This window comes from Leptidea sinapis, chromosome 18 (genome assembly GCF_905404315.1).
Source record: "Leptidea sinapis chromosome 18, ilLepSina1.1, whole genome shotgun sequence".
Classification (NCBI taxonomy): Eukaryota; Metazoa; Arthropoda; class Insecta; order Lepidoptera; family Pieridae; genus Leptidea; species Leptidea sinapis.
The window spans coordinates 12537850-12560208 of NC_066282.1; the positions used below are offsets into that span (position 1 = coordinate 12537850).

General features: G+C 38.7%; 1 non-coding gene across 1 annotated transcript; it reads right to left on the minus strand.

The window, feature by feature from the left end:
- Window positions 1-20440: 20440 nt before the first annotated feature.
- On the minus strand, window positions 20441-20513 carry Trnav-aac (transfer RNA valine (anticodon AAC)). The gene has a single exon. It is a non-coding gene; the product is annotated as a tRNA-Val (tRNA).
- Between the last annotated feature and the right edge of the window lie 1846 nt (window positions 20514-22359).

The window sequence follows — 22359 nt, forward strand, 5'->3', positions numbered from 1 at the left end:
GGCAATATTAAAATATGATTAATGTACTGCCACGCTTTTATTCAAATCTAGCCTCAACTTTATTCTTGTTTAAGCTGCCTTATAGAATAAGTTAAGAATGTGTCCATGAACACTTTTCTTAATGTCTCTATTAAGGGGAAGTTACTTGGTTCATGTGTCTCTTATAATATCACTATTTTTATATTGTTTTAAACTTAACAATAACTCAAAACTGCTTTGTTAGTTTTAGTCTCCATACTATAGGTATTAGTGTTATCAAGATTGAAGTCCATTTTGATGAGCTTTAGCATATTTTTGTATAATTTTGTCAACGAACTCGATGTTAAGGTCTATGCCGACGATTAGCTTAAATTTCGCATTAGTATCGCACGTTCTTGAGTTAAAAGATAGACAAAAACTTATAGAAACATATTAGTAGAACTTATAGAATACAAGACAACTTAGACATCACATTGGTGAAACTCACGGGTAATCTCTTTACAGTCCTGATCTAGCGGACTTCTTTTTATTCCCAAAATAAAAAATTAACTGTAAGGGGTCCAGTTTCGCAAGGGTTCAGGGCCTCAGGATGATGCGCTAACAGCGTTCGAGAAGGCCGTAGAAGAGGCGTCTGCGGCAGACTGAAAAATGTGCTTCAAAAACAGGTTTAGATGCATGAGACTTTGCAAAGAGGCTGATGGAGAGTCCTATGAAAAGATTTAGTTAAAATTATTTTTGGTACAAATTAAATTTGTATATATTTTTTTTATGGAATTGGAGGACAAACGAGCGTACGGGTCACCTGGTGTTAAGTGATCATCGCCGCCCATATTCGTTTGCAACACCAGAGGAATCACAAAATCGTTGCCGGCCTTTAAGGAAGGTGTACGCGCTTTTTTTGAAGGTACCCATGTCGTATCGTCCCGGAAACACCGCACAAGGAAGCTCATTCCACAGCGTTGTAGAACGAGGAAGAAAGCTCCTTGAAAACCGCACTGTGGAGGACCGCCACACATCCAGATGGTGGGGATGATATCCTAACTTGCGGCATGTCGTGCGAGGGTGGAATTCGGCGGCAGGAATCAGGTTAAACAGCTCTTAGGAACACTCCCCGTGATAAATGCGGTAAAAGACACACAATGAAGCGACGTCTTATTAGCAATTTAATCAAGAAGTGAGGGATATCATTAAAAATAAAAAAAAATGTTTAGATTTGTAAGTGCGACATATCAAGTCAATTTTCTAATATTCAATTGTTGGGCTTGAACAGGTTATCGACTGTTAAGTACATCCTGTAGATGGAGCCACAATGTGAGAGTTGAACAAGACATATCAAAATTTCTGTCGATTGTGAGCTAACAGTCCGAGTGAGTCACTCAGCTAGTAAGAGCGCTCGGACGGAACCCGAGAGTCGCAGGTTTGAGCCTCGCATCGTTCATAAATGTTGGTACAATTTAAATTTGAATATTTAATCAAATTAAACTATCCATATAATGTGATTTTTAAATTCCTCAAAACTTTTTGAGTGCCCAAATTATATATAAATTTTGTCCATACTAAAATTGCAGATACACCTTTACACACAAATTATCTTGCCCCAAATTAAGCATATAGCCTGTGTTATGGGTTACAAGACAACGATATATTAAATACAATATACTTACTTAAACATACATAAATACATATATACATACACATAAACATACATAAATACATATAAACATCCATGACATATACATATAAAGCAGATGAAACATAGAACATAGAAGTATAGAAAAAATAAAATGCATTACAATAACATTGTTTGATCTTCGAGCCTCGAAATAATATTTAGTGAAATAGACTCAGAGAGGGTTCGTAATTAAATTAAGCTTGGAATACTTTAGGTGGAAAGTTAGCAGCGGATAGTAGCGAGTTGTAAGTGATGTGGGGATGATCTGTCGGCGTGGCGGGGAGAGTCCCTTGGGTGTCCGCGCGAGCCTATATGCTAATAGGCAATCATGCTCTGTTTACATTCCATCATCGAAAATGAATAATTTGTTATTATTGTCTGAGCAACGTATTGCCAGGGTCGTCATTGTCCGCTGGTTCCATTTCGCATGGCAGTGGAATCAAAGAATACCAACCCCTGTTACTGAAAGATTAATACAAATGGACAAAATTGAATTTTGCTATTGTTCACTTCGCTTCGGTTTCCGAAATTCGTTTTCAATTTAAATGACCGAAATAATACTATCGGACATGATGTAATTTCTACGAGGTATGCATTGTGAATAAATTAAACTTATATTCATTTTATTTTCATGGGTAAAATTATATATTTATTTTTAAGTTTACAAAAGTAATTCTACATTCTACGCATACTATATTTCATTCAGGAAGGAATAAAAGACTCAATTGGATTCCATTCCCTAAATAGAACGCAATGTAATCCATTAAAAGTAATTTTAATGAAATGCTTCTTACATTTTCCCAAAACGATTAAGTTAATGAACTTTTTGAATAAACGTATCTTAACACGTTTAAGATACGTTTCGTCTTGAAAGTACCTTGGTTTTGGAAAATTTATAATGTTTTATGCATTGACAGACTCGTGAAGTTGCTTAAATGTCTTTTTATATAGATGAAAACTACATAGCGTACGGTTCATCTGATGTTAAGTGATTACCGCCGCCCACTTTCTGTTGCAACACCAGATGAATCACGGAAGCGTTGCCAGCCTTTAAGGAAGGTACGCGCTAAACTTTGCTAATAATTGAAACTAAAATGCCGGGTTGCATTGTTAAACTTTGTAAAAATAATACTACAAGAAATAAGAATGACACTGAGATCAAAATTAATCATCAGTAAGAATTTTGTATTTTATTAAGATGCCACTCACTCAAGCACCTAATAGTTGCAGTTCGGTATCTAGTTGAGTTATTTGAGTTGAACAAGACATACCAAGATTAACGATCCATGCGCCAACTCGAACAGTTGGCCCGGTTGGTAAAAGCGCTCGGATGGAACCCGAGAGGCGTGGATCAAGTTCCGCATCGCTCATATATGTTCTTAACAGACGGTCATTATAAGATTACCTTTACTACTTAGGGACATTCAATCTTAGACCATCATTCTTAAAGGCCGGCAAAGCATTTCTTTATCCCTGGCGTTGCGGATGTTCATAGATTTCGTTCTCGTCCATTGGTTGTGGTTCAGCAGACATAATATGTGTTACAAGAGCCTTGTTAGCTGAAGTATGATACAAATGGTCTAGTTGACCAGCTAACAACGTCACGCCAAATTTGCGTTCACACTGATAATTTTTCCGCGCCACTAGAAGTAATCGGGTCAGCCTAGTCTTCTATATATATATATAAGAGATTTCCACATATACTAATATTGACACACTTTTTACATAAATTATCTTGCCCCAAGTTAAGCATATACTTATAGCCTGTGTTATTGGTTACAAGACAATAATATATTTAATACAATATACTTACTTAAACATACATAATTTCATATAAACATACATAAATACATTTAAACATCCATGACTCGGAAACAAACATCCATATTCATCATATAAATGCTTGCCCCTACCGGGATTCGAACCCGGGACATATAGTCACTCATCACGATATCTCTGGAACCATTAGAGCTAGAGACTTGAAATTTGGTAGGAATATGCTATATAAGAATGGATTTTACGAAATTCCACCCGCAAGATTTTTTTTTTTATTTTGAACAGAACAACGTCTGTCGGGTCAGCTATTACTATAATAAAACGTTAAAAATTATTCATTTAATGATTAATTGCTAATTTTATGAACGATGCTGGACTTGAACTCACGACCTCTCGCGTTCCGTGCGAGTGCTCTTCCAACTGAGCCAACCGTTCGAAAGACGTATCGTCATAAAATCTTGTACGCTTTATTCAAATCTAAGGTTGTGGCTTCATCTACAGGACTTACTTTATACTTGATAACCTGCTCAACCCTAATATTTGCATATTAGGAAATTTACTTGAGATGCCGCTCTTGCAAATCTAAAGTAATCTTGATTTCGAGTCCCGCATCTTTCATAAAATTTTGTTTTCAAAATAAATTTACCGTAAAAATGTAAACAAATTGTCTATTCGGTATGTGAAAAGCAGTTCAATCAAAATTGTTTTACACAAGAATAAAAGACAATCTCTTTTAAATATTTATTCCATTAAAAATATAAGCAATAGCTGTCTTCTAAGAAGCATCGCTACGGCACTGTTAATTAAAATCCAATATTGTCTAACCGAAATTGATCAGTTACAACCACGGCAACGTTCTATCGGTTTTAATCTGCCTTCACGACGTGAACAAAGCTTGGAGGGCACTTGCTAAACAAACTGCTATTTGTAACGTTACAAGGAGCCATGTCAACAAACGATATTGAAACCATATTGAACACATTGTTAATTAAAATAGTTAGCTTTATTGGGAAACCTCTTTTGTGATAGCTAAATAGTTTTGCATTGAATAGAAAGGCATCTGATTGTCGGCTGTAATGATTTATTCATGCTCTTAACTTCATTACAAAGTTTTCTTTATCCCAAGAGATTAAAAGTAGTACTATCAGGAATTAGGTTTAATATAATCAAGTGTGTATATTATGACGTTGTAAAATCTTTGTGTTATTTAACAATAGAACGAATATTTAAATAAAATACTTTTTAAAAGATTTAAAACGCGAGTAATTGAATGTTGACATTAGGTTTTTGCGTTTATTTTACAATTATTATTTTATTTAACCCAAAGATCCGTGACTTTTGCAGAATACGATATTTCTGAAGTAGCGTTTTTTCTCAAACATACAGTTACGATTGCCCGCGTTTCAATCCTTTAAAAAAGTATTTTATTTAAATGTGTTACCCTCGCGTGAATCAAAATTTCAAGAATGAATATTATTATTTTTAATTTAAATTTCAATTTTTTAAGAGGAGGGAGTTCAAAGGTCGTTTTAAAATGAATTTATCTTCTTCTCCTCGACCGGCCTTTAAAGATCACCACAGAAAAGTGACAGCACGCAGCAGCTTGGCAGGAGACGGCAATAAAAAAACATTTAACTGGAATTTCAAGAAGGGTTCACTATATGGGTTTAAAAGGATGTGGTTTAACTAATAAGTTGCGTCTTACTTACCTCTAACAGCCAATATCTTTTCCATTTAGGCGCGTAATTCCCGCGATAACAGAATCTGCTAATTAAAAAACGTGTGCTTCAATTATTGTAACATCATTCAAGTATTCACGTTGTACGTCAGCGATTGAAGAGTTAATGAAGTCATTCTGAAATTGTATTACCTTCACCTCACTAAAGACAATAAGGTGAGTGTCTTCATTTTTAAACTCATCATCAGCCGGAAGACGTCCACTACTGGACAAAGGCCTCACCTAAAGATCTCTACGACGATCGGTCCTGCTGTGCAATCATCCTTAAACTCGTCAACTATACATTTAAAGGCTTTTAAATTAAAACTTTGTATTAGAGGGCTTTGATGTTCTGATGCGCTACTTTTTATGTGACGGAGTAAAGTCTGCTTGAATTAACAAAGGGAGCGCGATGAATCAAAGTAACAATATTACACACATCAAAAAAGTCTAAGCAACATTCATAATATTACAAATTTACCATTTATAATTTTACCAACCATTTAAATAAAGGTATTATGAAGAACAGCCGAACTGAGCTCGTTTTTGTAAATGGAAACATGAACGCTGAAAATTACGTTGAGGATATTCTCAGGCCCTATGTTCATCCATTTGCACCGATTTTACGTTCATGCATGACAATGCGTGTTCACATACAGCTCGGCGAACCATTCAATACTTGGCAACGGAGATCGTCCGGGTATTGCCCTGGCCTGCACAATCGCCAGACCTCAACCCCATCGGGCACGCATGGGACATGCTTCAGAGACAACCATCCTAAAATTTAAATTAATACATGTTGCTTAGACTTTTTTGATGTGTGTATTATAGACTTACAATGTACTAGCCAATAGACAATGTGTGCGAGAGAAGCACATCTACATACATAAATACAGCCAGATAGGAAAGGTAAGCAAATGTATTGTTATTGTAACCAATTTTGAATGACAACTCGTAAACAGTCAGCCACGTTTGATATTAGCTCGCATTATCGGACTATCCGGTCGTCTATATGCTCGAACTCTAAGTCAATTTATACTATAGTATATTATGTAGAAGGGGTTGGTAATTTAAACGCACATAATAAAACTTTTATATGTGTATTTTAAAGTTTCCACTTAGAATTACAATAATCACTGACAATTATAGTGACGGGCATCGTGTCCCCTTACCATTCACAATAAGTAATGCCCACTCGACCTGGGTCTTCCGCGTACGCCCTCACGGGCCTCAGGGTAACTGTTCGGGGTGATGGCCCCTTTCCGTTGTATAAACGCCGCCTGCAACTACAGGTGGGGCTCTGGGTGGGACCGGTTGGTCCATGATATCATATGCCCGCGTGGTGTCGCTTGCGATCTGCGGAGTGCAGCAGGGTGGTAGGTCGCCCACTCGAACTTAGCGTTCTGGCACAGGGCACGACCGTCAACCGTGATGAAGCTACCAACTGTTAGTTGGCGCTACTGTAGTGCCAACTAACTTACACAAATCAAGTTAACTAAAGATCTGAATATTATATGTAATTATAGTTATTTCTAATCAGTGATAGTTATATAAAGTAACATTACTAACACAGTAATGAGTTAGTTAAATAAATGTAATTATTAATTGGGATATCTTATGACAGTTCATGACGTTGGTAGCGCATGTTTACACATCAAGCTGACAATTGTAAATGTTAGTAATGTGTTAATGTACAATGTTAAAAAATTGTATTTTGTACTTAAACCTTTACCTTAATGAACCTATCACTTCTGTTCTATAGCCTTAAGACCTCACGACTTATACTAGCAGACCATATATAAATCCAAGCAATATAAAAACTTTTTACCCAAAAACAATACAAGTAATAAATAATAAATTCTTTTTAGATATTTATTTAATTCATAAACTATTCTAAACAACCCATTCCGTAATTGAAAATCAATAATATATAAAACGTATTCAAAATGCTTTTATACAAAACATGGGAATATTCAAAGCATTATGAAAAATAAAAGTTTGACAGTCCATCGTGCATCGTACCAGCGATTAATGAAACTGGTTTATACGTCGGCTAACTGAAATATTGTTAAACTTGTAAAACGAACTGTGCTCTATAAAACTAAACGAACTTTTTTTAGAACTGCAAAATCCTTTAGTAAAATAATAAAAATGAAATATTTATTGAAACTGATACAATTATTTTTAATTGACATGTGATACGTGACTTCTATAAATACGAAAAAGGATTTACACAGCTTTCAGTCACTTTGTATATTCATAAGTAAATTAAGTAGTTTTATAAAAAGATTGTAGTCAAATAATGTACTCTTCAGCCATTGGAAATGTGTAATCTTATTTAATTAGATAAAAATGAAACAAAAACGTATTTCTGAATGATCCACTACAACTACCGTTCCTTGTAACAAGGCAAGAATATGTATGCGGTAAAGTTTACTGCAAAATCCTTTAGTAAAATAAATATTGAAACCGACACAATACTTTTTAAATTCAAATTTAAATATTTTTATTCAAAATAGGATTTAAAATCACTTATTGAAAGTCAAAAACTACCACCCATTCAAAAGAGACTGCCTCAGACCTGAGAAGAATGAAAGAAGAGAGAGAAATGACATGTGATATGTGATTTCTAAAAAGATAAGGACTTACACAGCTTCCAGTCCCTTTGTATAAGTATAAGTGATAGAAAGTTGTTATTATAAAAATATGTTTACGGTAAAGGTTACTTTAACAAAAATAACTTTCTTAATGATACCATAGATTGGGAATGTAGTGGCCGCCGTCAGGCTAATTTAATTATAAATTTGATTGTATCGACATTTTATTTAAAAAAGTTTCTTGCGCCCGTTCTTCTCAGGTCTGGGAACATTAAAGAATGGTTTCAATAAGTGATTTCATGTCATATTTTGAATAAAATTATTTGAATTTGAATATTCGTTTCTAATATTTATCAATGTATCTAGTTTTTTTTATAATAGGGGGTAAACGGGCGAGAGGCTCACGTGATAGGTATTGGTGAGGCAACCTTTCATAGACTGTAAGAGAACCACAGCCGACATAGCCCAAATGATTGCGAAATTGAAGTGGCAGTGGGCAGGGCACATAGTTCGACGGACACATGGTCGGTGTGGCAGTAAAGTCTTCGAATGGTGACCACGTATTAGAAGACTTAGTATTGGTAGGCCCCCTATAAGATGAGCCGACGATCTGGTCAAGATCGCCCGAATAGGTTGGATGAAGGCAGCGCAGGACCAATCGTCTTGGAAATCTTTCGGGGAGGCCTTTGTCCAGCAGTGGACGTCTTCCGGCTGATAATAACATCTTGACTGTTGCTTATCAATATATTCTTGATAATGTAATGTATGTTCATAGGCATATAAGTGAATTTGCTAGAAACTGTGATAACCATAATGTTAACACCAGGAACAGACATAAACTTATAATGCCTACTACTCGGCTAAGTCGAGTTAGTAAGTCTTTTGTGGGGCGATGTATATGCTCTTACAACAAGACTCCAGAAAATGTTCAAAACAAAAGTATTATGTTATTCAAAAGAATTGTTAAAAAACGTTTGTGTGGTAAAGGTTACTATAACATAAATGACTTTCTTAATGATACCACAGATTGGGAATGGAGTGACCGCCCTCAGGCTATTAAATAATAAGTTTCATTATACAATATTATTTTGCAAACATATTTTTTCGGTGAAAAAAAAGCCCGAATTTGATATGATGCTATGATATTGATGAGTTTTTGAAAAAAAAAATCTAATAAGGTTCTAATTAATTGAAAATTGAACCGGGATTCAAAACAAACTAAAAAGCCAAATTTCTTGGATCACCTGAATATTTACGACAAAATACAAACACCCACTTCTCAAAGACTAATACTTACATCAAAATATGAGGGAGTTACGAGTTACTCGTAGTTATAAATACATTGTTTGCAGGTATGTGTTGATATTATAACTTACTACACTTTCTTTCGTCAGTCGATATCACAGGGTATCGGATTCCTCATGCCTTTAAAAACCCAAACGCTAAATTGAGTTTCATAAAACACGTACAGATTAAAAAAAGGTTTCAAATGAAAGAGTCGGCGCCACAGCTACACATTCCGACAAGTCATTGTGAAGCCAAACATAAGTCGGTCGCACCTTAACCAATTTAAAATTCACCTCGTAAAAACAACATTGTGACAAAAATCCTATGGGAGTACTCCAGAAGGGAATGAAGCAGTGCTCAGTGAGACAGCATAAAAATGATTTTATTATTCCATGAAATCCAAGCGTCGAAGACTTGTTTATGAATAAAATACACGTAAAACTGATTGTAAAATATTATTAGACATTTCCTGTGACTTTATACGGAGTGTAAATTATAGTAATAATCGCTATATTTATGTTTATAATAACCTTATTATTAGATTGTAAATTGGAATCTAAAACTGAATTTAATATCATAATATCGAGGCTATCGATACGATAAATTCGGAGAGTGGTTAGTAGGTGAATGTTACTAAAAATAGTATTCATTTTTGATGAGATTAAATGGTTTTACAGGATTCAATTTGAATAATGTTAATATAATATTGCCGTTTTTCTAGTTACGATTTTTTTAAATGCATAGGTACTATAGATAAATTGTGACTATGATAATTACTTAGATAATTTATACGTCTAGATAGAGCCTCTAGTTGTTAGGTATTGCATGACAACAGGCTAGCTTTATTACTTGAAAGATTATTTGAATGATAAAGATAGTTGGGATTAATGTTTCAAAAGTTATTGTTAATGAATATTGTTACACTACTTTGAATACTATCGTAACTTTTGTACTTCATCCTGACTTGCACTAAATAACATATAAAGTTTTACGGTGAAAAAAAGATTTTTTTGAATTTGAATCAATAATATGATAATCACGAAAAGAAACAAAAGTAAGTATTTTGATTAATCGACCGTACCAATCTATTATAGTTACAGGAGTACCTACACGTCACACTTAGACAAGGAGGTAATAATAGAAAATTGGATCGCTGTTGGCCATTAAACTTAATACTAACTACTAAGATAGACAATTCAAATGATTTGAGTTTTCTTTAGTGTTAATTCTGCCAATATTTGTCTTTAAACAATTCGACACTTTTTTCGCCTCTACTCGCTCGAGTCTCGTGCCAGATTTTGGCGAGACAACACGTCCTGAGGATGCCTCGTGTAGAGGCGAAACACGTGTCGAATTGTTTAAAGACAAATTTTGGTGGAATTAACACTAAAGAAAACTCAAATCATTTGGATAATGGATTTCCGCAAACTAACGCCTGCTTCAATAAATTTTCTAAGATAGACAATATTATTCACTTATAATATCCAAATATAGTGTTGAATTGATTAAAGACAAATCTTAGCGGAATTTACACTCGAGAAAAGTCACAGTACTTGGATCATTACGGATTTCCGCAAAATAAAGCCTAACTCAATAAATTTACATTTAAAACTTCTGCCACAGATCGCACCCTTACTGTAAGTCGTTAAGGAGTTCCATTGAGCATCATATTTGACTACGACAATTACTTGACCATAACGACGTTACGGTATGTGACTCAAATATCCGGATAGCATATAATAGATTCGGCCGAGTATCGTTAATTTGCTCCTAAGAGCTGAAGAGTTCCGTTACTTTCTCATAGATCCCATAATTAGAATCGAATCAAACTCTCACCAACCTACCTTTGAAGAATATTTTTTCCAATAAAATAGTTATATCGGTTTGCGCGATATTGAGTTAATTATTATTATTAAGAGTTATTAATTTGTCGCGCACATTCTTATAGCAAATATAAGACTTTTATGGTATTTTCATAGATGCCATAGTCAGATCAGAAATTACAATGTGACTACACGGGAAGCAAATAAAAAAAGAATTATCAAAATCGGTTCACCCAGTCGAAATTTCTGTAAATACCGACGAATTGAGAACCTCCTCCTTTTTTTAAGTCAGTTAATTAAAACCAATCTAAGTGATGAATAGTCGTAAATTTGGAAAGATTTGGATACTTATATAAATTAAAATTTTAAAATTATTTGTAGATTATCATCATTACTTTTGGAAGGATTTCGCATCGTATCTCAATAAACTTTCTTCCAGATGAAACCGAACAATGGAATTAACTTCTTCCCGCGGATCTTCGAGTTGAAATGACCAGCAGATCTTTGTCATCCAATCCCGTAAATAATATTGCTATAGAGGGATCCCTGTCAGGAATGAGTGTCAAGTTTTCATCAACTTCGAATGTAAATTAATATGCATGGGTTGATGGTAAATTCATTAATTTTCGTGATTAAGGGAAAAACTTTATGACATTTCCATGCTACTTTTTCCTTTGCTCACTCTTTCTCTCGCTATATCTCAGCTTTTATTTAATTTTTTAAGGTAGATATTAATTAACTTACTAAAACTAATAAATTTGTGATTTATAAATTAGATAAAAAGTAACTGTAATCAAGAAAACAAATAAAAAAATAACAATTTTCCTGCAATTTTTTCAATAACTGTCCTACTATCTGGCTACACAATAATTATAATTTTCGTTAAAATTTGCGATTATTCGTTGAAATTTGATGTTCTTAGTAATTACTAAGTCTACTCTGAAGCTATATACTGGTATAAGGCATGCCAATCGTAATTGCAAATTCGCAGGGCGCGGCAGGTTCGTTAGTAGCGTCTGTTTGCACGTCACATCACTATAGGAAGCTGTGAGCCACAAATTGAAGTTTACTTTTACCATTGATTTATCACAATTAATCGAATTAACGTAAAGGTAATGTTACATTTATTTGAAATCGCAACGAGCTACAGTTTGCTGAAGCACGTCTATTGTGAATAATTTGTGTTCGTGCAAATAATTCGATTTTAGTCCGTTTCAGCGCTCATTAGTAATGAATTGAGTTTGCATTCGCAAAAATGTTGGTGATTTGAATTTGTTATGTATTTTGTTAGCGTGGCTATATTGTGGTATTTTTGTTTGAGTAAGCTCAGTACAAAGTTTACTAATGAATTATAATATCTTAAATTATAAATTAGATTGCAACAACAATTACACACAAAGGCAGTCCAATGTATCCAATTAATTTGTTGCATATTATCGAAATTGTTGTTTCATGCCAGAAAGCAATGGAAAGGAGCGTACTAAAAATAAAAAGAATACATAAAATAAATAGTGAAGGGATATGAAGAAAAACAAAGGTTGTAGATGCCTTACATTACGCTCTTTTTTTTTTTTTTTTTTTTTTTTTTTTTTTTTTTTTTTTTTTTTTTTTTTTTTTTTTTTTTTTTTTTTTTTTTTTTTTTTTTTTTTGAGAGGAGGAAATACTGTTACGTATTTACGCCCCGCAACGGGGCGTAATATGTCGGACTCGAGTGTCCGCGTAAGCGGACACCCCATACCGACTAAAACCTCCTCTGTGCTGTTAGCAGCTCTGGCTTTCACAGCGAAGTAGGACGTGGGCCGTGGAGGCCGCAAAGACTATGCAATAACAGTCGCGGGGCGTCTAAGGAGACTCGAACCTCAGACCGGCTGTGTGCTTGTGGGAAGGAGAGAGAATGAACATGAAGATGAAATGAAGATGAAAGATGAAAAGGTGATAAGAGCACACTCGCCGGCGAGTGTGGTGATGTTTTGTGTAATGTATGTAAGTGTGTATGTATGTGTTTATGATTGCAAGTATGTGTGTTTGTATGTATGTACGTAGTGTAAATGTTTGTGTGCATGTATGTTTGTGTTTGTGTCTGTTTGTTGAGTGTGTTTGTGATTGTGTAAGTGGTGTATGTCAGTCCGTCAGTCATTCCGTGTGTGAGTGAGTGTAGTGAAGCGATTACAGGACGAGGACTAACGTCTCGTCGGGTATCAAAGGAATGTGTGGTGTATCTAGGGTGCGGGCCGCTGGCCATCGTCAGAGTGACGAGTGCCAGTGGTTTGCGGTGGTTGACCGCGCCTACGCCTGCGAAGGCGGTGTGTGCGTGTCTGTGTCGGTGTTTGTGTGGGTGTCGCGTTCGCGATGGTGATGTCGTCATCCGGGTCTACCGTTACGTGTCTGGGACGTCTTATTGGGTTGAGACTATGGTGAAGGGGGGTGTACCCGCATGCCTTCCTAACCAAGATGTTGGGATGGTTAGGCGCCTTGTCAAAGAAGCGTCGCGAGATCTCTTTAAAGTGTTGAGCTATTGTCGGAAGCTCTAGGTCGCGGTGAAGGTCAACGTTTCGGATGAACCACGGGGCTCCGGTTGCCATGCGCGTGAATTTATTTTGAACTACTTGCAAACGACGTAAGTAGCTCGGTCGGGTGTGCGCGAAAACGACGCTTGCGTATGACAGTATGGGCCGTACGATGGTTTTGTACAGCGTCACTTTGTGTTTGAGCGGAAGTTTGCTTCGCCCACACACAAGTGGATAAAGGCGACTGAGGACAAATCTGGCTCTATTGCATACCGTATCAATATGTTTCTTGAAGTTCATATTGCTGTTGAACGTGACTCCTAAGTATTTGTAATCCTTCACCCACGGTATGGGTGTTTCATACAGTTTAATAACGTCAGTCGGTTGTTTTTTAGCGCGGATGCTATTCGCGTTACCGAAGAGTACCGCTGCACTCTTGGTGGGGTTCACTTCAATCCGCCATTTTCTGAACCAGTTGCCTAGTTCATCGACGGCGGCTTGAAGCACTTTAATGTTCTTGCTCAAGGTTGAGCGGTTGGAGCCGAAGTAGAGTGCCGTGTCGTCAGCGTACTGAGCGAGCTGGACACTCGGAAACTTGGGAATGTCGCTCGTGAAGAGCGAGAAAAGAGTGGGAGAGAGGACCGAGCCCTGTGGCACGCCAGACCTGATGGGTCTGGGTGAGGATAGGGTGCCCTCTACTCGATATTGGAAGGAGCGATCGGTAAGGTAGGCTCGAATGATGCGCACGAGCCTGTCTGGCACTCCCAGTTGATACAGCTTGAATACTAAGCCGTTGTGCCATACCTTGTCGAAGGCCTTCGCGACATCGAAAAACACGGCTGCCGTGGTAGCGTGAAATTGACGCCGTATGAGAATGTACTCGGTGAGTCGGTGAGCCTGCTGGGGACACGAGTGAGCGGTTCTGAATCCGAACTGTATGTCGGGTATCAGGTTAAGCTCCGCGATGTAATGATTAAGACGCGCGAGAATTAATCTTTCGTAAAGTTTCCCGATCGAGTTAATTAAACTAATAGGCCTATAGCTACTCGGATTAGCTTTAGGTTTATTGGGTTTTGGGATACCAATAACAATGGAATCCTTCCATTGTTCGGGGAACGCGCTATTAGACAATAGAATATTAAAAATGGTAACCAATAAAGTAATAAGGGTCGAGGGTAGGATTTTAAGAACCCTATTGTTTATAGTGTCGGGCCCCGGGGCCTTCTTGGAGTGAAGCTCCTTAATGATTAGTTTCACCTCTTCGTAAGAGGTGGGTTTTATTACGTCGCCTGAAGGGCTCAGAGCGGAGCGACGTTCAACTTCACGATCAACTTCGTCAACGTGTGTCGGGTCGGCTGCTGCATTTGGAGAGCACTGACTCTCGAGACTATCGGCGAGGCATTCAGCCTTCTCATCGTCATCGAGCGCCGGCTGCAGTCCCGGTCTGTCCAAAGGAGGCATGACAGTGGGCGGCTCCTGTTTGAACGCGCGAGGCAGCTTCCAGAAAGCCACATGTGATGGCTTAAGGTTGCCGAGCAAGCGGTCCCAACGTTCGCCGCGGAGTTCCGCGATACGTTCCCGTACCACCCGCTGTAGGTAGCGGAGGTGGCGCCTATTCTCGACCGACGGATACCTGTCGTAGAGTCTAGTGGCTCTGTGCTTCTGTGTGAGTAAGTTCCTGACCTCTGGAGGCAGGTTTAGGCGATGCGGTTGCATCGTCGGAACCTGCCTGGAGCAGGCCTTGATCCTACTCTGTATGTGTGACGTCACATGAGAGATAGCACTGTGAGCCGTATCGACCGAGTCGATGACGTCCGGTATACGGTCAAGGTCGTCGGACTTGATAGACTCGAGATCCTTTTCCAGCCGTTGCCAGTCGATCACTGTTTTCGTCGGTGGTTGAAAGTTAACCGGTGGGCCTAGATTTAGGACGACGGGCCGGTGGTCTGACTCTAATTCGTGAAGAACCTCGATTGAATTTACATTGAGCGTTACGTTTTTAAGTAACGCAACGTCTAGAATGTCGGGTCGGTGCGCGACGTTATCCGGATAACGTGTTGGTTCGTCGGGTGCTATTACTGAAAAGTTCCGCGTGTCTGTGAGAGAGTCTAATAAAATTCCGTTTCTATTTGTGGCTCTACTGTTCCAGCTAGAGTGTTTAGCGTTAAGATCGCCGCCCACTATGACTGCGGCCCCGTGGCCGAGTAATGCTTCTATATCTGTGTCTAATATTTGTTTGTTCGGCGGAAGATAAGCTGAAATAACAGTGATCGGCTGGTGATTCGCCATACTGACCCGGATGGCAGAGGCCTCGATGTTAGTGAGGACTGGAGGATCTATAGGTATACAGTGTAGAGACCTTTTAAAATAAATGAGGGTGCCGCCCATACGGGTGGTGCGATCATTCCTAACTAAGTTATAATTAGCGATACGCGGATCGCGTATACGTGGTTTTAAAAATGTCTCTTGCACTAAGAATAGGTCTAATTGATGTTCGTGAGCGAACTCCTTCACCAAGTCTAGTTGAGGCTTAAGGCCTTGGGCGTTAAAATACGCTATACGGAGCGTATGTGGTTTTACCCGTCCGCTTACGTAATTAGGCATCGCGAATGTTGTTTTTATACTTAAGCCCTATATCGGTGAGGGCACGGAATATTTTGCCGTTGTCTGCCATAACTTGCAGGAGCGACGGCGGGTCTTCCCGGACAGTATCGAGCCTGCTGGCCAGGGCTGTTATTTCGTCAATGTCGAACATCTCTGACAGTTCGAACATGAACGCAAAGGTGCTGCCGCCTTTACTACCTGTTGCCGCGGACGCGGGCGCCGGTGGCCTCGGTCGCGGGACCGACGCCGCCGGGCGGGACGCTAGCGGAGGCCGGAGGGGCGCGGGGGCCGCGAGAGTGGCCTCTGTGGCAGTGTTGGCAGCCGGAGGAGACCTCGCCCAGGCGTTTACCTTCGGAGGCGGCGCAGGTTTGAAGGTTGGAGTGAACTCCACCTTCTCTGCTCTGCCTTGCGGCTGGCGGCGCCCTGGGTGACGCTTGTGTTTGGGTGCCTTGGGACACCCGCGATAGCTCGCGGGGTGCCCCTTCTCCCCGCACAAGACGCAGGCCGGGGGCTCCGCGCATTGCGCTGGTCGAGGGCACTCTGGCGTGCCGTGTTTCCCGAGGCACTTCACACACCTCGGGGTGTGTTCGCAATTTCGTGCCGAGTGCCCGTATAGTTGGCATCTGTGGCACTGACCGGGCCCCCCGCGGTTGCGAGGAGCTTCGGTACGGATGCCCTGAAGGGAACAAACCGATTTTATGTTGAAGATTTCCTTTCCCTCTTGCGTGAGGTCGAGGACTACGAGAACCATGTTAAATGGTTGTTTATTGTTGGTTCCGCGCATACGGTGCACCTCGTGTGCAGGGTAACCCTGTTCTTTGAGGTCCGACAGAATGTCGGCCTCGTCTAGCTCTTTGGGGACGTTTCTAATAACGACCCTCAGACGCTTCTCCTCAGGCAGGGCGTACGTGTGGAAACCCACACTCAGCTCTCTAAGAAGAGATGTCAGGGCGCGGTGGTCCGCTACCTCTCTGGTCTCTAGTTTGATTAGAGATTGGTACGCCCTCGCCTGGAAGGAGAGCGTCTTCGGGATCCTGTCTTTGACGGTTAACCATCGGCCTCGGTCCCCTATAAAAATAGGAGGCGGGCGCTTGGTCGGAGGCGGTACGCGGGCTTTAGCGGGCGCGGGCGCGGACGCGGGAGCGGAGCCAGTCGTGGCCGCGGCTTTCTTCGCGGGTGTGCTATCCAGAGAAGGCGATTCACGACCGCGCTTCTTCTTGCGACTGACGGTGATGAAGCCGTCAGCATCCGACGCGACACTCTCCGCTCTCGACGGTAGAGCGGTTTCCGGCCGGGCCGGTGAAGCACTGGAAGCCTGAGGGGCTACCGTGCGGTCAGGACTGACCGCGGGGACCTTAGGGGTCGCCTGCGAGTCAAAGTACGCCTGAAGGACAGGCGGACGGGCTGATCGGGTGATCACTTTCCTCGGTTTGACCGAGGCCACGGAGCTTGCGTCGGACGCATTGCCTATCTCCATTTCGGATTCCCCGTCGGAACTCGAAACGTCAGTTGTCGATTTGTATTTTTTGGATTTCGCTTTAATAGCGGCATCCACTGTCTCATTTATAGATTCCTTCATTAACGGAGCGATCTTCTCCGTGAATAATCTATCTAAGAGAGCGCTGAAGAAGCCCTCGTCGGGAACCATTGGTGAAGCCATGGTTGTTATTATAAGTTAAGCGGGTGACAACCCCCGCTGCCCGAGTCAGGCAGAGGGGGAATATAATGATAAAGTGGACAACTATACTTTTGTTGTACACTTGCACATTAATAAAATACTATTAATAATAATGAAATATACAAAAATTAAAAGAAATTAATAATAATAATTAAGCCTAAGACTTAGCTTTGCTGGATGTAGACTGGCCGGGCCGGAACCCCGATGTACGCTGTGCAGGCCCCCACGGAGAAGACACACACGGCACGATCTGCAACACTCACAACACACACGATTAGCGTGCAGAATCACGAAACACAGCACAGGTGCTAACTAACACGATCGTAAAACCGGGTAATTAACACTTATAATCACTAAGCTACGTTCCGCGAAGGAACGTAACAGGTGCGAGACTCAAAGAGTCCCGAACAATAGCGCGCGATAACAATAGCTAGCCCAGGTGGCCTGAGCAGATAGTGCGATAACGCAGGTAATAAAAATATTCGAAGGAGGACAGATAACGCGGCACGTGTGCTCGCGTTGCCTGCCTGAATCGAACTGTGCCACATTACGCTCTGAAACAGAAGTGTAAGTGGGCTGGACATATAGCAAGATGTAGAGACAATAGATGGACCTCAGAGGCATCTATGTGGGAAGGGCCAGTAGGAAAAAGGAGAATAGGACGTCCTAGGGAAAGGTGGATAGAAGACATTCAAGCGACAGCAGGATACTTATGGAAGAAGATAGCAATGGACAGAGGGGCATGGAACAAGCTGGAGGAGGCCTATACCCAAGAAGGGGTTCCAATCAATAATGATGAAGACAGTACATAACAATAGTCAATTATACAAATGAAAATTATATATATATTTTTTTCTTGTCTATGTAAATAATGGTACCAATAAGAAATATTTATTATAATAGATGTAATCATAAATATAACTATAATATAACTGTAATGAATGTAAAATAATTTAATAGTAGATTGGAAATAAATAGGTTTTATTATTATTATATTATAAAAATGTAAAATATGAAACATGCCACAAATGACACCATAATAAGCTTCGACTGCTATATCTATACATTGCCACATTTACTCCAGTTGTTTAAAATATTCTTGATCAATAAGCAGCAATGTAAAACATTTATTCAGTTCAAATTTAATTCTTGCAATGATTGTTGACACAGGACTAAAGAGAAAAGTGTGCTTACATTGTCCTTAACCAAACTTTTTCCTTTCCACTATCAGCTTGCGAATGATATGTCCTTAAGTATATATATGTATAGAACGTCATTGATTAAAACAGTTAATACACTAATGCAGAAAAAGGCGCCACTGCTGCACTGAGGTGCTCACCTAGCCGTCATCGCATGCAAATAAGCGCCCAAGTACTGATAGAATTAAAAAAAAAGTGTTATTCTATAACAGCGCCAGTTATTGTTTAATCAAGTAGATCAAACAATAACTATGACTAGCCCAGACTGTTCTACGTTCATCTTATAAAATTATTAATATTTTCAATTTTTACTTAGGATCCTGTACGCAAAGCAGTACAGAGAAGAATATCAAATGTCTGGGACATATACAGGATAATATAACCTCTAAAATCAGAAAACTTAAAGGCACATGGTAAGAGGACAAGATAAATAGAGCAAAATTAGTACAAGATGGTAGGTACCCAAGAGAAGTAAACGGAAAGGTAAGAACACAAAAAAGATGGGATGAGTATTATATCAGGCAAGAGGCATGGGTAACGTGGAATACAGTCGTAAATGAAAGGCAGGAATGGAAGAGGTTAGAGGAGGCCTTCGCCGACTGGCAAACACATCTGAAAAAAAAATAATATTTCAGAATAATTAATTTGTAATTTTTTAAAGTGATAATCGTGAGGGTTTCTGGGGTTGAAAACAAAATTTATGAACTATGCGGAACTCGAACCAGCGACTTCTCGCGTTCCATGCGAGCACTCTGCCACAGAGCCAACCGTCCGAGTGACATATCGTTCATAAATCTTGTATCTCTTGATCGACTCTCACTCTCGCTGTGGCTTCATTGGGACTAGATTGTGATTATTTTATAGCGATAGAAATGACTGTACAATATTGTATATTTTTATTGAAAAGAGCGCAAAAAAAAAGAATGCTGGAAGAGTTTCTTGCGCCGCTTCTTCTCTCTCAGAGCGTCATTTGTTTCCAAAGCGGTAGTAGTATATAGTAGTATAAGAAATGACATCAAAAAGAATTCTAAAGGAATCAATTTTGAGATAATAAATGCCTCTGAGAAAATAAATGCCTTTTATGCCTTTTATCTACATTCTACAGGATCTACTTTATAGTTGATATTAGGAAATTGACTTAAAATGTCGCTCTTCAAAATTTAAACAATTTGTTATTAAAAAAAAACAAATTGTTTATATTGTAATATTGATAATCGGATCTGAATAAAAAGATACTATTATTGTAATATTTTCAATTCATCATCAAATCCCACTAATCAGGGTGAAAAGCAGAACAAAATTACGAAACATGGCCGCATTAGAAAGATGATAAAATTGCAATGCTGACGTAGGAGGTACCTACCAAGCTACCAACGAAATATATTTTTTTATCCAAATAAATTAATTTACCCATTACTGGAAACAAAATTATTTATAATAGGACACACCAACAAGTTATACTAAACTATACAAAAATAAGAAATATGAGTAAGTCATAATACGACAAAAGTTAAGCAAGAAAACTCGTGGGAGCCCGCTTGTAATAATAAATTTCAAGTAAATAAATAAATTAAAGGGTTTATTTTAAAACTTCAAAAGTATGTTTCCGCCCGGGATCGAACCGGGGGCCTTCTGCGTGTTAGGCAGATGTGATAACCGCTACACCACGGAAACGATACTAATAGCGTTGAAAATTAAATTCATATTCATTTAATTGACAATAACAGGTTATTATACCCATGTCTGCACTTAACATAATAATTGTTATTATATTGTATCGAATTGTTAAGTATGATTAATAAGCGATATAATTTTGATATCGTATCAATGTTATTTATATAATACTAGATTATTATTACTACTAATTTTTTTTTAGACTAGTATTTTTGTGGTTCTGCGTCTTGTCTTGCGAAAAAGTTTTTGTTATGTACCCGGTAGGTGCGCTGTCAAGATATTTTTTTTATTTATAACTTGATTTATATTAATTATATAACAAACATTTTTTCTTATTTTCGCCATGAAATAATCCGAGAGCGACATTAGATGAGCTTTAAAATTTGTAACACGAATTCAATAATTTCACGATTAATGTTTATAAATGAATCACAATAAAAACAGATCAAAATTAAACAAATTACCTTCAAGAAATTACATAATATTATGATTTTGAACCAACTATCTTATTCAGTATTAAATAATTCACAAATAAAACGAACGAAGTCTAGCCACATAAAAATAAAACACGGAAATGATGAATGGACTATATTCGCTATTAGTTCAATTTATTTTCCAAAGGCCGGGTTTTATAACAATCTTATTTGAAGTTCCCAAAAGACAAGTTGCAAACAGAATCAAACCGAATACAGCTCAAGTACTTGATATGCGAGTCATTCCTTGGCAGTTCTTTTAGAGGAGTCTTGGGAATATTCCACTTGTACAGACAAAGCTCAACATCCAAGACCATTGCAGAATTTTAACAATGAGAATGACTTGAATACACTCTGATATTGGAAGGTAACATAATAGTTGTTTTGTGTAGAAAAAATAAAGAGTATTTTCCTGTATCATAATTATAAATGTCTGACAATCCGTACCCACGCGTTTTGCAGGAAACCTTTTGCTTTTTTTTTTTATAATAAGGGATAATAAGGGACGAGACGAGCAGGACGTTCAGCTGATGGTTATTGATATGCCATGCCCATTTCAATGCAGTGCCGCTCAGGATTCTCAAAAAACCCAAAAATTCTGAGCGGCACTAGAATTGCGCTCGTCACCTTGAGACATAAGTTGTTAAGCCAAATGAGGCTGTAGGCCAGTAATTTCACTAGCTACGGCGCCCTTCAGACCGAAACACAGTAATGCTTACACATTACTGCTTCACTGCTGAAATAGGCGCCGTTGTGGTAATAATCCCATAATCTAGCCGGCTTCCTGTGCAAAGGAGCCTCCCACTGGTGTACAGCCTGTGCTTCCCTGGGGCATAAAAAGAAAAGGGAAGTCCCAGGATCAGTGGGAGGCTTCATTGCAGAGGATGCCAGCTAGATTATGGTGTAAACATTATTGTGTTTAGGTCTGAACGGCGCCATAGCTAGTGGAATTACTGGGCAAATGAGACTTAACGTTTTATGTCTCATGTTTGTGGTATCTAAGCTGAGCTAAAGCGAGCCTAAAGGTTGGCCTATACCTTTAACCTCAGCAACGCTCCCTTTTTTTATGGAATATATACAAATGCTTGAATATATCCTACTTTTATCTACATTAAAAAAAGCGTACGAAAGTATGAAGTTAAGACTACGATATGACGTCACATGTCAAAGAATGTTTTTTGTAAGCCGTGCTATGGAGAAACGCCTCCAGCCGCAGATCCTGATGGTAAAGATTCGAAATCCCACGTCAAGTAACAGTTTGAACAGCTCTTCGGTACATTGTTCGTGATAAAAACAGTAAAATACAGAATAATAATTATTAATCTTATATATAAATTATATATAAAATTCGCGTGTCACAATGTTAGTTACCT